General features: G+C 35.0%; 1 protein-coding gene across 17 annotated transcripts in view; it reads right to left on the reverse strand.

The window, feature by feature from the left end:
- The window catches only part of TENM3 (teneurin transmembrane protein 3), a 1,284,378-nt gene that overhangs the window by 948,311 nt on the left and 317,711 nt on the right, over positions 1–18,356 (reverse strand). For all 17 annotated transcript variants that reach the window (XM_030947662.1, XM_030947654.1, XM_030947660.1 and 14 more), the window contains one exon: positions 17,652–17,718. The gene's annotated coding sequence lies outside the window, so the exon portion shown is untranslated. The remainder of the gene's footprint in view (positions 1–17,651; positions 17,719–18,356) is intronic.

Consider the following 18,356-nt stretch of genomic DNA (forward strand, 5'->3'; position numbering starts at 1 on the left):
TATTGAAAAAACCCTCCACTTAAGGCAAAAAGAAAGATAGCTGCATTAAAAAAAAAGAAATTTCAAAACACAACAAAAACCACCCCCCCCCCCCACCCCCAAAAAACCCTCAAAAAACCAGAACATACACACATATTTAAACAGATCCTTAAAAGGCATATGTGAAAGAAAATCTGGGAAAACCATGGGCTAAGAGTCACAGATTTGACTACTAGTATCCGATAACTTCAAACATCACACATTTCACAATTGTAATTGGGATATTCAAGCATTTACCTCTTTTTCTACTCTGTTTTGAGCTACTGATAGCCTTAAAAGTTCTCATTTTTAATATGGTTCACATCATAATTCTCATATCTGGAAATTATTTGAGGCTGGACTTCTAGTCAATATTTACATCACACTGCATTGTCTTGACTACAGATTTTCTTAAGGAAAAAAACAGCCTGTAACAAAATATCTTCCAACATTAAGAATTACAAGCCACTTGACAAGCGATAATACACACTGACCAATAAGGATAAATTGAGCAATACCACACACAATGGTTCTCTCAAGAGACCCAAGACTTGATGCAAAAAGTCTGATTACAGGATCTGTGTTTGAACAGAGAAAAACATTGCAGAGTAGTATTTTCAGGTTCCAAAAGAGAAACTAATTGGCATAACACGCAGACAGTAGAAGGCAGAACATCCTAATAGAACAGAAATGTCAGAGCACATTTAGTATTCAAACAAAAGGCGTGTTTGTTTTAAATTTAAAAGCACAATCTGTCAAGATAGCATTATTAGTAAAGAACCTAAGGTAAGAGTAAAGAGCAAAATAGTAGTTTAGTTGAACATGCATTATTTCAAGTACTCACCACTCCTGTTCATTCAACACCAGCAAATAAAAATCATAGCACAACATACAAAAAAAATTTTATTAAAATACAATATATCTGTTCACTCTGCTTATACAGAATTCAGCAGGAATATTGTTTTCACTAATAATGTTCCTACCAATATAGCCTGTTTTAGGTCAAACCACAATGTAAATAATATCATGTGCTTAAAAGTCCACACAAAAATGTCAAAAGATTAGGGATGCTCAAAGTTCTGAAATTACAGAAGGCATCTATTTGATAGGAAAACCTATTGATGCAAATTTGCAATGCCTTCAAACACCATATCTAAACATGGTTACTGTTTAAAACTCAGTTACCAATGCTGGCATCTGTCTACTGTACAAATGAATTATACACGTACATGCAAAACACATTTTTATCTTCGTTATATTAGAACTTGTTTGAATTGGGTGCAATGGGATAAGACTATAAAGATTGCTGGTAGATGGATGCAGATATGCTTGCACTATATTTTCCCCACTGATTAATGCTGAAAAAGATGAAGCAAATAGCTTCATTATGTTGAATACCACTGAACCTCAAAGTTCACAGTAAATACTGTTAGAACCAGGAAGCAAGATTCATTGATGCATGCTGCTTTGTCATATATTTCATTTCTCCCAATAATATTTTCTTTCATTAATGCAAACATGAGACATTCATGTTTGCTTTCTCTTAAGCTATTACAACAAAGAAATGGATAAAATACCTTTTACTTTGTAAATACTTAGTTATTTTCAAACATTTGTGTTCGTGATTTTTCCATGTATTTGTTAAATAAATACAAATAGTTCTGAATTTATTACCTTTGGTTCAGTGGAAGCCTTTTTCCTCTTTTAATAGTGTATTTTCCTCCTCTTTCCAACTAAGAATATTATTCATGTTGCAAAGTGCTCAAGATTACTTATTGAAGGGCATAGTTAAGTCCCAATTTACCACAAGCATATTTCTTAATAGTTGTCATTAAATTATGTTTACTCGGGCTTTGGAATGGAGGCATTGCCATGAAAAGAAGTCATCCTAGAGTTCTATGCATATAACTTTGGTAGACAGTGTTTGTGTTAATATATAAAAACCCACCCACCACTGAAAGCATATCCTCACAATGGGTTTCTGAGAATAAATTCCTGTTTCATTCACAGTTTGCCACTAAAAAAAGAAAACAAATACTCATAACACGAAATAAAAACTGAAAAGAAAGAACATTTAAGTTATACTCAACTTTACAGCACAGTTTTTGGAAGCTCCCATACTTCAACATGAAACCTTAAAACCATCAATTTTAAAGATGACTCTCACTTTGATCCTGAGATTAGCTCAGTTGGTCAGAGCATGGTGCTAATAATGCCTCAGGCTATGTGGAGTCAAATCTTGTACAGGCCATTCACTTGAGTTGGACTCTGTGCGTCCCTTCCAACCCAGAACAGTCTGTGATTAAGTATAATTTGCACTTCACAAAATACACTAGGGAAACCAGAAAATACATGTACTAGTCTTGCTTCTTTCAGTCAAAATAAAACAGTTTCTATTCCAAAAACGTAGAAGGGAAACACAGATATCTTTCCAACATTTAATGGACTGAAAATAGCTAGACCTGTCACATAAAAATATGAACTGTTTCCTTCTTCTGCCAATACACTGCTATGCATAATATATGAATTTGGGTCAAAATTAGTCAAGCAGAATGCAGCTGGTATTTAATTATTATAAATGAGAAATAAATAAATTTAGGTGATGTGAAAAAAAAGTTCAGTGATTTTACAATTTGTATGACTACCATTGCTAAAGCACATAAATTATAGCAATGGAATCCCCCAAAAAATTATATACAGAGGTGTGTGTGTGTATATACATGCACCATGCATGGGTGTATGCAAGTGCATTTTATGCCTGCTTATCTTTTTATAGTATTTAGAGGTGTTGATCCTGTTTCAGTCTAGGGGAATTCAAGACAAGAACACAAAGATAATGAAAATGACTGTGAGAAGCCTGCAGAAATCAGTCTCTATGATTTCCACTGGCCACTCAGGACGTCTCCTAACTGTTAAATTCCCCATTTGCTGCTATTCTTCTTACATCCCTATCCTTAAAATTAGAATAAAGTGAACCACGGAAAGAAAAAATATTAAACTGCAAAGAAACCATGGTTATGCACAGAGAAAGGAAAGGAAATTACATCAGAGACCAGATTTAATTCCAGGGCATTTTCCTTGAAAGAAAGAAAAAAGGAAAGAAAAAAGCAGGGGGAGGGGGAGGGTCAGTCATGGGGATATGATGTTGTTAAAGCTGAAAGTATATCTAATGTCTCAGAATTGCTAGGGAGAAACAGAGAAAATAAAGCTCTTCACATCTCCAAAATCTGGACATCACTGCCTACAACGATGTGGCACTCAAGAGAAATTATAAATCTAGATTTTAATAGCATTTTCCATAGAACATTTCTAAAGAATGATAAACTCACAGCCTTACCACACATAATAGTTGCCGCAAAAAATCCTCTTTACAGGATTTAGTCAGTCGTCACTATTACATCCTTTGTATAAAAAGTCTGAAGTGAGTCTTCACCATTTAGTAACTTACATTGTACTGTACATTTCATCACTACCTGAGAAAAACTAGGCAGCTAATGTTTGACTCAATTTGATATTTTAAAAATTTCTCAGCTTGACATGTTACACAGGTATGCATCACTTCAGACAGAAAACACAATACTGCATTACAGCTGTAATGTTGTCTGCAACACAAGCAGAAATAAATTTAGTGAAAACAGCAGAGAAAGCATACTGTCCTTTAGATCAAGCATAATAAATCATAGCCAAAGGTAAGCATTTTCTACGTACTGATTTTCATGGTATTATCCAAGTATTTTCATGCTACATTGATATAAAAACTATTCTGCTACAACATAAAAGTTGCCTTTTCCCAATAGTTTATTAGTAACAGAGAACCCCAACAGTTTCAGAATATTAATTCCTAAACTCTACCAAAATAAATGACCATATTTTTATTCTTATTTTTACCCATCTTTTTGTGACTTTATGCATATGACATGTATGTAAAGTGGAGTGGTGTGGTGAATACAGAAAGAGCACAGGTTAAAAAGCAACTAATTATAACGAACCCAAACCACCACTCACTCTGGCTCACTCAGACTTCCAGAATGTTGTGTTATCCACATGCTTTCACACCACCATGTATGTATGCATGTGCCTGGAGTGCTGAAGGTCTTTTACAAAGATATATGCTCATCCTACTCCTAGCCAGGAGACAGCAGTCAAAAAAGTGTGTTCTCAAGCTATAGCTCCATAACCATGAATACTGGAGCTGTGCACTGCAATATAGATCTCATTGGTATTATACATGAGAACACAACCACATTTTCCCCTCAAATTAGACAGTGCAGACAATATAGCCCCTGTGATAGCTTTATGCTCTGCACTGGCTACATGACAGCCATAGTAGAACAGATAGTAGTCAATCTGGCATAAAGCCTGACAATAATGTTGACTTGTCAAAATTCCCAGAAAACCGTTGAGGTAGCAGAATATGTTTGTACCGGATCATTGATTACCATCATGTAGTGGCAACCTTCTTGATTAGAAGCGGGAGCCCTAAAGCCAGATTCAGTCTGCTGTTGAACTGTGGCCTTGGAACAGCTTATCCCACCCACCTGGAGGACAGGGCTGAGCTGTGCCTTGCTCAGGTGAGCCATTTTTTTCTGCCTGCCATCCACCGAGACCAAATCTCACAGAAAGCCAAGGCTTAAATACAAGCAATAACTTACTTCTCGTGGCTCCTAATTTGTGCTAACAGAAAGCACGTTACAGGTAATTTCACAGGGAAAAAGTATACACAAATGTTTTACAGCTTAGTTTTCCTGAGCAATATATCTAATTTACCCTGATAATTTAGCTGTGCAGAAATTGAGGCTAACAAAGCAGTAAACAAATGATCATTTATTACCCCTCATGAAACAGTTTCTTTTCCCTGCACTAAATACTGGTGTACTTTATCAGAAAGGAAAATACCCCTTCCTTTTTTTGTCACAGACCTTACAGCTAGCCCTGAGAATTCCACAGATTCACATATAAAGGCTTGAATAAGCTTATCTTGCAGGCACTAGAAAGAAATGCTTACGCTTTATCACACTTCATTTCAAAAGTGCTAATGCTCTCAAAGGGTAGGAGCAGAGATCTCTTGAGTAATTTGATTTTATTTCAGGTAATACACGTGGGCTTTAAATCAGTACCAAAATAGAGACTAAACCAAGTCTCAGCCATCCCAAGGCCCTAGTTCAGTCTATATTCCTATTCTTAAAATGAACCATAATTCATCTGAGAACCATGGATTAAGGGAAGAATGAGTAATATCACAATGAGAAACTAAATTTGTTTTTTTCTAGGTGTAAAATTATGTTTCTATTTTTCGGGGAGTGAAGATTTGCATCAAAACAAGATTGCATTATCCCAAATAGAAGACCTAAATATTAAATTTAGAATAGGCACATTTTTGCACACACATGGTGGGGGAACCCTGGCACAAAACAAACATAAAGGAAGAGCATTTTCTTAATACAATAAATTTTCCACTTAAAAAAAATGTGGAAATGATCTCAATTTGGAATCCGACCATTTTTTTTCCCCAAACACATGCATAGTCTCCCATTTAACTTGATACTAATATCTAGTCTGGTGTCTGAAACAGTCTCCAAAATCACATCTACTTTGTGAGTAATTACTAGTATCCCCTGTGATGTTAACACCATGCAAGTTCCCAGAATAATTAATTCCCCCTGAGGCAAATTCCCTGCCTGCTATTGTATTAAAAAATTACCTTTCCTTGCATTTTGAGAACTGCAAGTTGAATGCTGGTATTTCCACGCAGCACTTTTGACAAACAACCCTCTTGGGAACATCCCTAATCTCCCTAAAAGAGCAGACTCCATATAACAAAGTAGGGAAAAGGGAGTTTCATAACAAAAAAACTCCAGACAGAGGTTGAAGCTTCATTGAAAACCTTATGTTGCCTCAAACTTACCAGAGTTCAAAAGGAAGAAGACAGTAGTGGTGTTTTACAGAGCCAAACAAACACAGAGTGGAAGTGATTTGCTCAACACAAGACTAATAGCAAAGCACAAGAACCAAATCAAACACCATCAGTTTCACAGCATAACAAGAGCTGTTACGCTCCTTCAAACTTATCAGGCATTTCTGACCAAATGTATTCTGCAATTCACTTTTCTGTCCAACAGAAACCTCTCTCAGGCACATCCACAACATCTACTTCCACAGGCTAAATGCTGCAGCTCAGGCTATTACTGGTTGATCATCTATCTGCATCCACAGTGGTGCATAGAGATCCAAGCCTCTAAAGCCAGATTACTATTATATACTTGTCTTTAAGGTGAATCAATATTTATTCTATTTGGCTAGGGAAAGTGAAGAATTGGGCAGGAGAAAAAAAAAAGTCTTCACACAATTGCATTTGAAATACTGCAAACACCAAGCCTAGCATTTACAAGAATGACAGTTTTAGGAAATAATGTTGTATGTCTAGATTACTCCACATTAGGTGGAAATACTACCACAGACATTGAGGCAGATCTTTGTTCAGCATAACTTCAGATAATCAAATTGAAAAAAATAAATTAATTGAAGTTAAGACTTCTCCCTGTCCCCTCTCCTCCTGTTGATGACACATAGTACAGAAGAGTTTTATATTGTTACAGGAATAAAGTGACCCCTATTCTCTTATTAGCAGAAGTCTGAAGCAACTTGCACGAACAAGTACACATCACCAGCAACCCTATATTAAAATATTTTTCATGCTTGTGTCACTTCACTCAAATTCTTTACTTTTAGACTTGCTCTTCACCTTGAGAAAACCCTTAAATATAAAAGCTGCTCTGCAGAAAGTCTGGCACAAAAGCTCTAAAATGGAAAGAGCTGCATCCAGCTTGGTGACTGAGCCTATTTTACCTACACACTTAAAGACTTGTCTGCATTATTAACTATTTAGTTCCCCATAGAAAAAAAAAATCAATGAGGTACTTACAAGTTTTATTGTGCAAAAATTTATGCTTTTACATATTGCAGTAGTATTAAGAACTGTATCAATGTAGATTAATGACTAATGAAATTATGAACAATTGAATATATGAAAAGTATGAAAATGCTCTTTTAACAGATGTTTCTACAGAACTTATTCTAGTGTCAGAAAAAGAAAATCAGCCTAACACATTTTCTGCACAACTAAGTTCCAAAAATTAGGTTTTATTGTTCCCTTAATTTCGAAAAGTAATGAGCCTTGTTTGATAAGGCAGAGTCTGTGTCTTTTTTAACAATCTGCATGTGAATCACTTAAAAATATTCAGCTTCATTTAACATGACAGCTCAATAATTTAGATGCCGACTGTTCTCACTTTGAATACTTGGAATTTAGTAACACCTCCATGGTCCTACTTACCTGTGCTTTAAGGAGCTTAACACAAAACATACTTTAGTCAAATTTAGTGGGATCAGTTTTTAAGTGCATTTAGATTTTAAGGAAGTGATCTGAAGATATGTACCATTTATTCAATGAATCACATAAGGAGAGCCTTTCAATGATGAGAATTCCCAAGTCTACCTTGGCTTGCAAAGCATCTCAAATTCTAAGATATAATACGGTCCTGCAAGCTTTGTATATATTGTCAAAAATAATTCTAACTTGAGTCTGCTTTGGTGTCAGAGGAGAGAACCTCTGAAAATCCCAATCACTGGATATGAAATACTGAATTTTTTCACATCCTGCATTTTTTTTTCTGTGCAATTTCTGTAACAGCGAATATTTTCCATCTGTAAGTCCCAGAAGGTTCTCAAGGAACAGGGCTGCTGCATAGCTGAAAGATTTAAGTGGAAGAGGAAACCTCTGGGTTGGGTTGAGATATCCACCATAAGTCTTGGAATAATATCCCCCAAGTAGCGATATGTAGCAGTATAATTTACATCCCCTCAGGAGTAAAAAGTGAACTGGAGAAACCAGAGACTTCAGTGACTTCTGAGCTGTGGTGGATGGAAGATCAGTGGTAGAGCTGCTACACAGTGAGACATACTAAATAAAACTTTTTTTTTTCAACATAATCTGCCATATCCATCTCTAGCCATTACACAGCTGTGGACAGAGAAAATAATTGATTTGTTGGAACAGAAAGCCAATCTCTGCTAGAAAAGTTATGATTCTTTACATAGCTCCCTTACATAAATTCTTCTGTGAAATTGCTCTGATATAATGCTTTTCCAGTTCATGGGGAGGGGTTTTTGCCAGTTCCTTCTGTATCCCTTCCAGCCTTCAAAAAAACCCAGCAGAATCCTAGAATTAGCACTTCCCCTCCTATCCTACCTACAGGTCACATTTTTTCAGGGTTTATTGCACACAAAAAAGAAGACAGAATGAATGCAAGAAAGGGAAAACTAAGATACTGCATAAGGTATAAATTCGAATACCTTTTTATTTTGTCATGCAAGCTTGGAATCTTTTGAGACATTAAAAAATAAAATTGAAATCTTGTATCTGAAACAAACCAGAAATAGGAAGGAAAAGTCTAATTTATCTATATTTCTAAATCTTTCCATAGAATGGATCACTTCAACATTAGAATGATGAAGAGCAATACAACTCCCTGGGGAGTTTTTGTGAACTAATTTAAAACTACAACAGCAATTATTTATGAACATGTGCCTCATTGCTGCTTGAATCATTTCTACTGGTATATAGAGTTAACCTTAGATTCCCAGAATACTTCAACTGATATAGAAAAAAACCTCCACTCCCATGAGAAAGAGCACTGCACTGTATTATACCACTTAGTTTTCTCATCTAAATGTAGTCTTGAATTGTTCTGGAAAGCATTTCTTCTCATGCCTGCTTGAATATGCTACATTGCAAGACATGCTTCAAGGTATAGTCAAGTGAAATGATTGTTCAAAATCCTTGAATGTGTCAAACAACATTACAAAAGGATGCAATTATTTAATCTTGTGTAATAAACATGAGCATGGGAGTGCACGAGCACAGAATACAGACAATTTTTGAAGCCTCAATATCAAGAAAAGTGTTTTCCTGATTTTAAAGGGAAAGACTCTAATTTAAACAGATGAGTAATCTAGAAGAAAATATAATTAAAAAATACTTGAAGTACAAAATATCTGGAAGAAATTGATGTTGTATTTCTACTAGTAATCTTTATAATACTTGCCTTATGGTGTAATAGGTTAAAATATTTATTTTGTTACAAGTACAGGTATCTGATTTGCAACTTGCCTCCCACTGAATAATACCCACACATCCTATTATAGTTTCCTTCAGGTACGAGAACCCCAGGCAGCCTGGATATTTGAAATGATTGTAAAGAAACTAGATCCATTTTAAAGAAACTAGATTCAGTCACTGTTTTGCTTCCAACTTTAAGCAAAAACTAAATACAGAAAGGAGAAACTGAAAAACTTTTCTAGTTTCTCATTTTTGAGTAAATTAGAAGGCTATACACGTGTAAGAGAAGATAAATTTGTTGTTTTGGGGAATTATCCTTTGTTCACATCTTCTACAAAAACCTAAATAATTAAATGAAATGTATTTAAATGCTGACATTTTTTTCATCCTAAATCTCTGAATTAATCCACTAGACTTCACAAAAGTCTGAATCTAGTGTTTTTATAGTGCCCAATACAACAAATCTGGAAGCAGGGAGATGAACCTCTGCTCAAATGTTCCTGGGTATAAGTCACATTTGAAGCCATTTGAGTACATTTTTGCTGGTTAAGCTTCCCTGATCATGTAAGCTGATGCTCTAACTAGTACTGGGCAACACCAGCTAAAAAATAAAATGAACATGACAACAATTCACAGTTAAGAGATGATAACTGCTAACAGGAGTGACTTCCCTCCCCCAGATTCTACTGTTATCTTGATCTGTAATAAAGCCACAGCCCTGCCAATGTGCCATAAAGGCACATTGTTTACCATAAGGACCAAAAAACAGATTGCTCTATATATCACTTGAAAGTTAGACATGCCCCCTTAAAACATCAAAAACATATTCACAATATTTTCTCAACCACTTTGAAAAAGGCCTTCATTTTCTGTATTGTAAACATCACCCTCCTCATAAATAGGCTTTAGATGAGGATGTACAAATGATAAATTTTCCTCTTCAGCATACCCATTGACCAGGAAGATATATTAAACAAAAATAGCTCCACTGGATATGTAATGGAACTTGTAGGAGTTCAAATACCAAATACCCACATATTACTTTTCACTTTATCTGAAAGTGACAGATTTAATTCTACAGTATGCGGGGTATGTTTGTTGGGAATTTTTTTTCCAGTAAGCCTTTATATCTTTTAAAGTGGATGAAAAATTTCAAGTTAACATTTCATTCAGCATAAAATCAGAAGACTGTCAAAATGAGACATTTTCTCAATATTTGCAAGAGAAAATCCAGCTGTTTGTTAATCTGTTTCCTTCCCTGTAAACTGTAGCAGCACAGGATAAAATCACTGTGTGACAGGGACCTCATATTTCAGTGGGCTTCATATTTACCTTAGCTTGTTATACAAAGAACCTAGGGGTCTATTTTTTGTTTTTAATTCTATCAGTGGAAGTTGGTCAAACTTGGACATTACAGCTGATCACCATCCTCAGAGAGAAAATAAATCCTTTGTAAAGAAATCTTTCCAGTTTAATGTTTTAAGCAGGGAAACTGTTAACAGTGCCTCAATTATCAGCTTTTCACATAAATCCTCCACAGAATTCCATTCTTGGGATGAAAATCCTACCTTCAGCAATATCTTTGTCTCCTGAGAACTTTTCCCCTCTACTTGACAATTACCTTTTCCCTCCCTAAAGCTGCTTTATGTTCTTGGTAACTCCTGTTCTTTTGCATTGGGACTTCTTTTTCATTAGGAAAAAGAAAACCCAACTTGATGTTCAGCTAAAACTGCTGTTTCTCTACATCTGTTTCAGAAGACTGTCAGTATGCTGTACTCTGCTTTTCTAATATTTGTCTTAAGACAAAATTCTTAGCTCTAAAAACAAAATGCAAAGAAAAAAACCAAGCATTTGGAGATTATGTGTATTAATAAATAACGTGTTTAAAAGATAACCCAATATCTAGTGTAGCCTCTGAAGAAGTTTTCAGGTAAATTCTAAATCATTATTAAACTAAACACTGCTGCAGTGTAGCCCCAAACACTGTATTAACTGCTAGAGAAGGTAGACTAGACTGCCTGGTGCAAAACACTGTCAATATAAAAACATACCAGTTATTAAGGAATATTCAAGAAACAATTTTTAGTTTGCTAAAAACTTTAAGTTAATAAGAATAATAAAAAATACTATAAAAATACTTCTTAAATTAGCTCAGCTAAAACTGTAATGTTTTTTGGAAAATAAGAGACCTGTTTGCGTTGCAATTTACATTCACATGTAGATATTTACATTAACTTTCATTGATATCTGCCTGCACATGCTGTTGATAAGCAGCATCTTACCAAAAAAATTCCATTACTTGTGGACAAAATCCAGTACTGCTCACCAGCTCGGTAATGCAAGGTCATTCTAATTACCTCCTCCAAACTTTATACTCCCCTCCGTGGCACTAATAATCATGAGGACACTTTGAAATGCTGATGCAGCATTACACTGGTTTATTGTGAAATATGCTAGATTTAATGTGAATCATTGGTATGGTATATTGGATATTTTTCTGAGGTTACCTTTAAAATTACATACTATGAACAAGGAAGTTCCCCACACCGGAAGGCTTCAGAAGCAGTCCTGTTACTAACACTGGCAAAAGTTACAAATAGTTCCTAAAAAGTCTAGCTATTGGGCTAGTTTTCTCAAAGCCATCTATCAATAAATCAGTTGCTAGTGACTATTTGTTCTTCCTAGTGAAGTTAAGGACCTTGGCACAGCCTAAGTACAGGCAAAGATGTCATACATTCCCCATCCATTTGACACACGCTAAAAGGTAAAATGCACTCCAGATTAAGATCACAAAAATATTCCCAACTCTAAAAAAGGTTGAAAAAGCGTAGACTGTTTTACACACAACTACTGGGATGCTTTAGGCAAAGCATTGTCAGATGATCTGAAGAGATAAAAATCTCATAATCTAACTCAACATCGTGGCTAATAGCTGAGCATTAGAAATGACAACTAACACACTGTAGCATGATTCCCAAAATTGTCCCTCTGTAACAAAGGGCTTCCAGAAGGGAAGCAGCATTTCATATGCATTTTTACTACAGCAATCTAAAATAATGTTTTTTAATTTTTTTTTCTTGTGGTAATAGTCATGTGCAGTGAATCAAAGGTCTGCCTTGCCCAACAAATTATATTCTCCCCCTCCCTGCAATTTGGCCTAAAGTAGATGCCTGGCAAGTAGATATCAGAAAATATATATCATTCTTGCCTCAGTGCTTTCCCAACAGTCATTTTCATTTAGAGCCTTTTCTGATTTGGAAGTGTTTTTTGGGTTTGAATTTTGTGTTAATTACCTCACAGCTCTTAGGGCAAAGTTTCTTTTATGCTAATCAGCACATGGTAACAGAAGCAGAAACTGATATTAATTTCAAATTTTACAGCTAATATTATGAATGCAATACATTTGTGTCCCATTCAATTTTGCAGCCAGCAGTGACTTGGTTGGTACAACATGTAGCTCTTTCCAAAGCAGTGTCTTTTGAAAATTCCAATGATTTATATGTTCCAGTCTTCATTTCTGTGGCAAGGGGAAGCTATTTTATGCAAAGGCAGAATGAGTTGATTTGTAATACAAAATTGCTTTTATGTATAAAACTATGAGTAAGAACATCCAAAATCTGGTTTTATTATTACTTACACACCTTATTTAGCAACCAGTGCTTTTTCCTCCTGCTATATCTCTACTGCAACTCTAAGTCATCAATCAAGATTTCTTTTATTGCTATATATAAGCTCTTTAATAGCTTGATTCCATCTTATTTGAAGAAAAAAAAGAGCAAAATTATTATATTTCACTTCAGACTATTTGCCACAGATTTCCCCATGACAGAATATCAGATTTTCCTTAATTAGGAAAAAGTTCCCTTGTTAGCAGAGTGACTGACTGCTCAGCTTCAGCCAAGACCTAGATACAGACACGCTCAGAGGCACAGTTAAGACATGATGCTCAGGCTTGAAGTTTATGTGACCAGAAGGGCAGCTGTAATAACCAAAGATTATTTGCTTGCTTATAGAGTAAATTGTCCTCCAACATGGGGCATTTGTCCCCAACTACAGGGCAGGAAGCTAGCCCAAGTCACATGCAGGAAGCAGCTGCACCAATAGTTAAACGTGTGTATCACAGAACACCAAAAGATACAGAAGTGTTTACATGGTGGACTGCTGTGCTTGTAGAGTGAACCTCCTTTCAGTCAAATTAAAAGTGAAAAAGGCTTACAAAAAACGAGCTGCAAGGACAATTCTTCTCGTTCACTCTATCTTTTCAAAAGAAATTCAACTTTAAAGCAAAGAAGAAAAAATGGTCGACAAATCTGCTTGAGTCTTCAGGCCATAGATTGTCACCATGCAATCTAGAAGGACCTATACCTGAAATATATTAAGTTAGCAGTCATACAAGAATTTATGTTCGTAAATGCTTGTAAAATCTGTAAAAATACACTCTCAGTATACAGAAAGATATTATCTCACTTTCTGCAGCTATTATATGCTTTATCTATCTACCTCTACATGGACAGATAGGTACACACAAGTATGTTTTATACATGCCAGATGCAGTCTTCAATGTTTGATTTACTTTTCTAGAGTTAGCTGAACAAAGTACAAGAGAATCGGCTAAAAATTTTATTCCCATTAGAACATAAACTCAGTTCTCCTAAGACTGCTAACACTTTGCTCTCTATCCCATTAAAGTTGCAGCAAATGAGCAGGTTTTTGAAGGAAACTATGCCAGCAGCTAAAATAATCAAGGTCTACATGAAAGCAATAAACCAGAGGAGAGTAAGACAGAAAGATATTACTACAATTCTGATATTTAGACCAACTGATCTTCTAAGAGTATCTTTTATGCTTGTATTTTCTTTGATCTACCAACAAGCTTTTTGTTTGTTCTTCCAGCTTAATGTGCTCTGTGCTAGATGAAGGGCTTTTACTTATGACTCATTTGTGGAAGCAACCCTTGAAAGCATGTTTCCCAGACAGTCATCATCATTTTGATTACATGCCAACAATGCTTCTTTATGCAAAAAAGAACAAAACTTCCCAAATCCACAAGTATCACACACTTATCTCAAAGCTCATCTGGTTGAATAGCATGACACTCTTTTTCACTTACTGCTTTACAAAACTCACATCTATGTGAATTAGAGTATACCAATTACTTTATATCTGAAAGTAAAACAAAAAGGGAACTCAAAAATTACTTAATTTACTATAATTGAGGAAGTTCTCATTTAAATATAGCAGCATTTTAATTAAGGACTCAGGTTTCTGCACTCTGGGTTTATATGTATCGCCAGGCTTTTGAACTGTACATGCATGACACACAGGTTACTCTGGAACACAGGAAAAAAGCACTCTGAAAATATCTAATAGACTATTCAGTTTCCTAATAGTTCACTGAAGTAAAGAAACACATTCATGTCAACACCATGACTTTTATATTAGCAGCCCTTCATCCTTGAAATAATCTTTTTAATTTCTTATTGGTAAACAAATCAGTACTTTTAAAAAACCAACCAAATAAAATCTCACAAAAGTTATTTCCCCATCCTCAAGATGAGCAAACCAAACAAAGAAACTAAACCTTGACAAACTGAACTGAGAAGTAGACATATCAAAAACCCCCAAAAAAACAACAACAAAAAAACCCCCAAAAACAACAGCTATTAGAATCACCAGAATGGACAGAACTTCAAAACACAGAAGATGCAAGATAAAATAAAAAATATTACTTAAATAATATTACTACCATATTGCAGTAATGATAAATTATATCCTTTCAAATTATTTATCTATCCAAATTCTGAATGTTAATGTTTCCCTTTCCAGGGAATATAGGTATTTTTCTCATTAAAGTTTTTCTTTTTTTTAGGTGTTTTACTGATCAAGCTTCCAAGAAGGCACCTAAGCCCACTGATTTTTAGAGACATTCGATTAAATTATAGTATACCACTCTCCCTTTGTATTTAAATATAAGGCTACTATTTCAATCAAAACCAGCTATTTAGTTTGTGTAAAGTATTGCAAACGCAATATCCTATCTAGTAATAAACCTTCTCCAGTGAAACAAGGAGTATGCGTAAGAACAGTCATCCATAGAGATGCCCAGATGATGGGCTCCCTCTTCATCTCCTTCAAGCCGTAGGGTATTTCTACAAAGGCAAGAAATATAGCCGGACACAGAGAACATAAATAAAAGTTACCTCTAATCAGTGGAGCAATTCTCAAAAGGGCTTTTTAAACAACGTGTTAGAATAGCTGAACTTTCAGGATAAAGTACACATGGGCCTCTAGGTGTCATCAGAATTGGTAGACAGAATAGCTTCACTATTTATTCACCATTTATTATTTTGCACTATGCGTTGGACATCAGAATATATTCCTGAAAAGCCACCAAAAATTTTAGTAATAATGGGATTTTTTAAAAAAATTACTTCTTTACTGATAGCAAAACAAACATTTCCATATTGTGTTTAAGGTAGCAATGGAATCCTCCCATTTTACGCAATTAAGAGAACTTCAAGTGATTAAGCAGAAAATAGATCTTTCCTTGCAAGATCAAATACTGTTTCTTAAGCAACTAAAGTGAAGGTTTAAAATTCATTTGGCCCTCTGCTGGAAAAAAATATCATCTCTACTTCTAGCTGACACTACCTTCTTTGACATTTCTTCACTGCTTAGTTGAGAAGCTAATATGTGTCAGCTCAATATTATCACAGCATGTCGGGACAAACAGATAAAAATAAAAGCAGATATCAAGGAAAAGTAAAACCCAAACAAAAGAGTTTGCCACAAAACTTTAAAATGAAAGCCTAATACTTCCTATTCATTTGTCTAGAAATCAAATCCCAAGTTTTCTTTGGAAGATACTTTACTGTTCCTCCACCCCCAGTCTCATTTCAATTAAAAAAAAACCCCAAAGCTGAGCACCCTCAGCATATTTCAAAAAATAGCATCATGTGATGCAGAGGAACCATTTTCCTCCACAGAGAAGACTGTAATCAAAAAGAAATTTACATATTTTTGTGATTATCAGGAAAGATGCAGTTTGCATTTATGTAAATATTTATACAGAATCCTTCAAAAGTACTCTGCTGCTTTCAAATGTAACAGACCACTAGCAGTAAATAAAAAGCTCTAGAGAACAAGCCCTATAAAAAGAAATTGACCAAGAAAAAGTTATAAAGCATTTCCTAAAATGCTGCATCCTACCCAGCCCAACATCTTCATATTGTAAATTAAAGCCGATTCTCCCTTCAAGGTCACAAACTCTCCCCCTTTACTTAAAAGAATTGTGAAGAAATGATTCAACATTTGTGTCAACTTGTACGTACACCAAAATCACTGGAGGTAAGTTGATTTAAGAATACTCAGCATATCTATTTCTTAAAGGATTTAATCCAATCTCAGTTCATTGTACACAGCTCGAAGAGGTGCAAGATTGCGTAATTGTTTTTGATAACTCACAGGTAGAGATGAATTTAGGAAAAGAGGTAGGAACTTAATCCTACATTCAAAAACAACCAAAACTAGTCTTAACACAGCTTTGTAAGGACACTGATTGTAACAGACCCCTCGAAACACTACAGGGCTTACTCTTCTGATCTTGATCAGACATTGCCCGAGGCGATGATGTCCTGAGGTCATAAAAGCCCTCCAGCACCAGCACACTCTGCTTCTGAGTGCAAGACTGTCTGTCTCCCTCCAATAATCCTTATTCAGTATCTAATGAAAACTGAAGGCCAACTGGAAACTAATAAAAGATATAACCTTCCTAAATCAATCCCTTGGTAATAAACATAGCAACTGATATAAATTTACTTTTATATTCAATCTTACAGCAGGTGTGTGTTCAAAATTAATTTATAAAGGACATAAAGCCTTAATATGGACAGCAATTTCCAACTGCATTGTTTTGCATGGAGACTGTTAAAAGCTGTTAAGAAGAGCAGTGTCTTTATGAAAGACAATGAAGTCTTTTTTAAAATTATTGTTGATGGCATACAGACACTTATTTTTAACCCTAGCTGCAAAATCCCAAAACAATAACCTAAAAATAGCCTATCATGAACTACTTTTGTACCTTTGTTCAGTCTTTCAGAACACTGACTTGTTTTCCATCTAAAGATTAATTTTCTGCTTTTCTTGTCTCTTGTTATCCATTAAAATATAATAAAACTCACTTTAAAGGATACTAACTCTTCCAACTTCATTTTCTAATAATTTTAAAAAATTCAAAAGATTGTTTCATAAACACCATTATGCCCACTCAATGAAAACACTGGGAACTATAGCCAGCTGAAACAGAATTCTTTACTCCGACTGGGTTTTTCCTCTTATGAAAGACAACTAAATGTTCTGAGCAAGAGCCATCTGATCCACTGAGAGAACCTACTTGCATATTTCAGCACTGGCAATATAGTCAGAATAGCTTCCTGGAGCACATTTAGAGTAAACATCCAACACTTAAAAAGAAAACTTCTTCATTAAAAAGAAATTATAACACCTAAGTACTTACTGTTACTTCCTGGCAGTAGAATCTATGTTCTCAGTGAAAGCATGACGCTGTAGTTTGGAGTCATTGCCTGTTAAGAAATCAAAACAACAAATACATTAATTCAATACAGAATAAACTTTGAATTGCAAAAGCTAATAATAATCTTTTCTTATACTATAAATAAGAAATATACCCACAATAAGGTCTATGTCTCTCCCCCCTCCCCTCCCCACACGAACTAAGAATCACAAACTTCGGACAAGTGGAATTTATGTCTTTATAGAGACACTGTCATAGAATGAGCTAATAAATTCTGCCTTGGGACCACAGAAAAAAATTCAGAACATGCACAAACAAAAACCTAATGGAAAAATAAATTCTAATATGTTCTAATACTCCAGCAGCAGACACAAATTACTGCAATATGGACACTTTCACTTACAACTGGCAAAATAAATAGAACCAGATGCTAAAGACATGCATTAGATATAATTCTGATGACTTTTTAATACATTGAAACCAAGATAATTGTATCTCCAGATTATCACTTATTTCATTGGCCCTATCAAATGGATCAGATCTGAGAAAAATTTAGATCTGATCACATTGCCAATGCTCATTCTTGTATATCAGCTACAGCAAGCGATTAAATAGCACAAAAAATAGGTTCCTACACTGATATATTCTAATTTTCACATAAAAAAATATAAAGAGGGTTTGTATTAG

This window comes from Camarhynchus parvulus, chromosome 4 (assembly GCF_901933205.1).
Source record: "Camarhynchus parvulus chromosome 4, STF_HiC, whole genome shotgun sequence".
NCBI classification, from domain to species: Eukaryota; Metazoa; Chordata; class Aves; order Passeriformes; family Thraupidae; genus Camarhynchus; species Camarhynchus parvulus.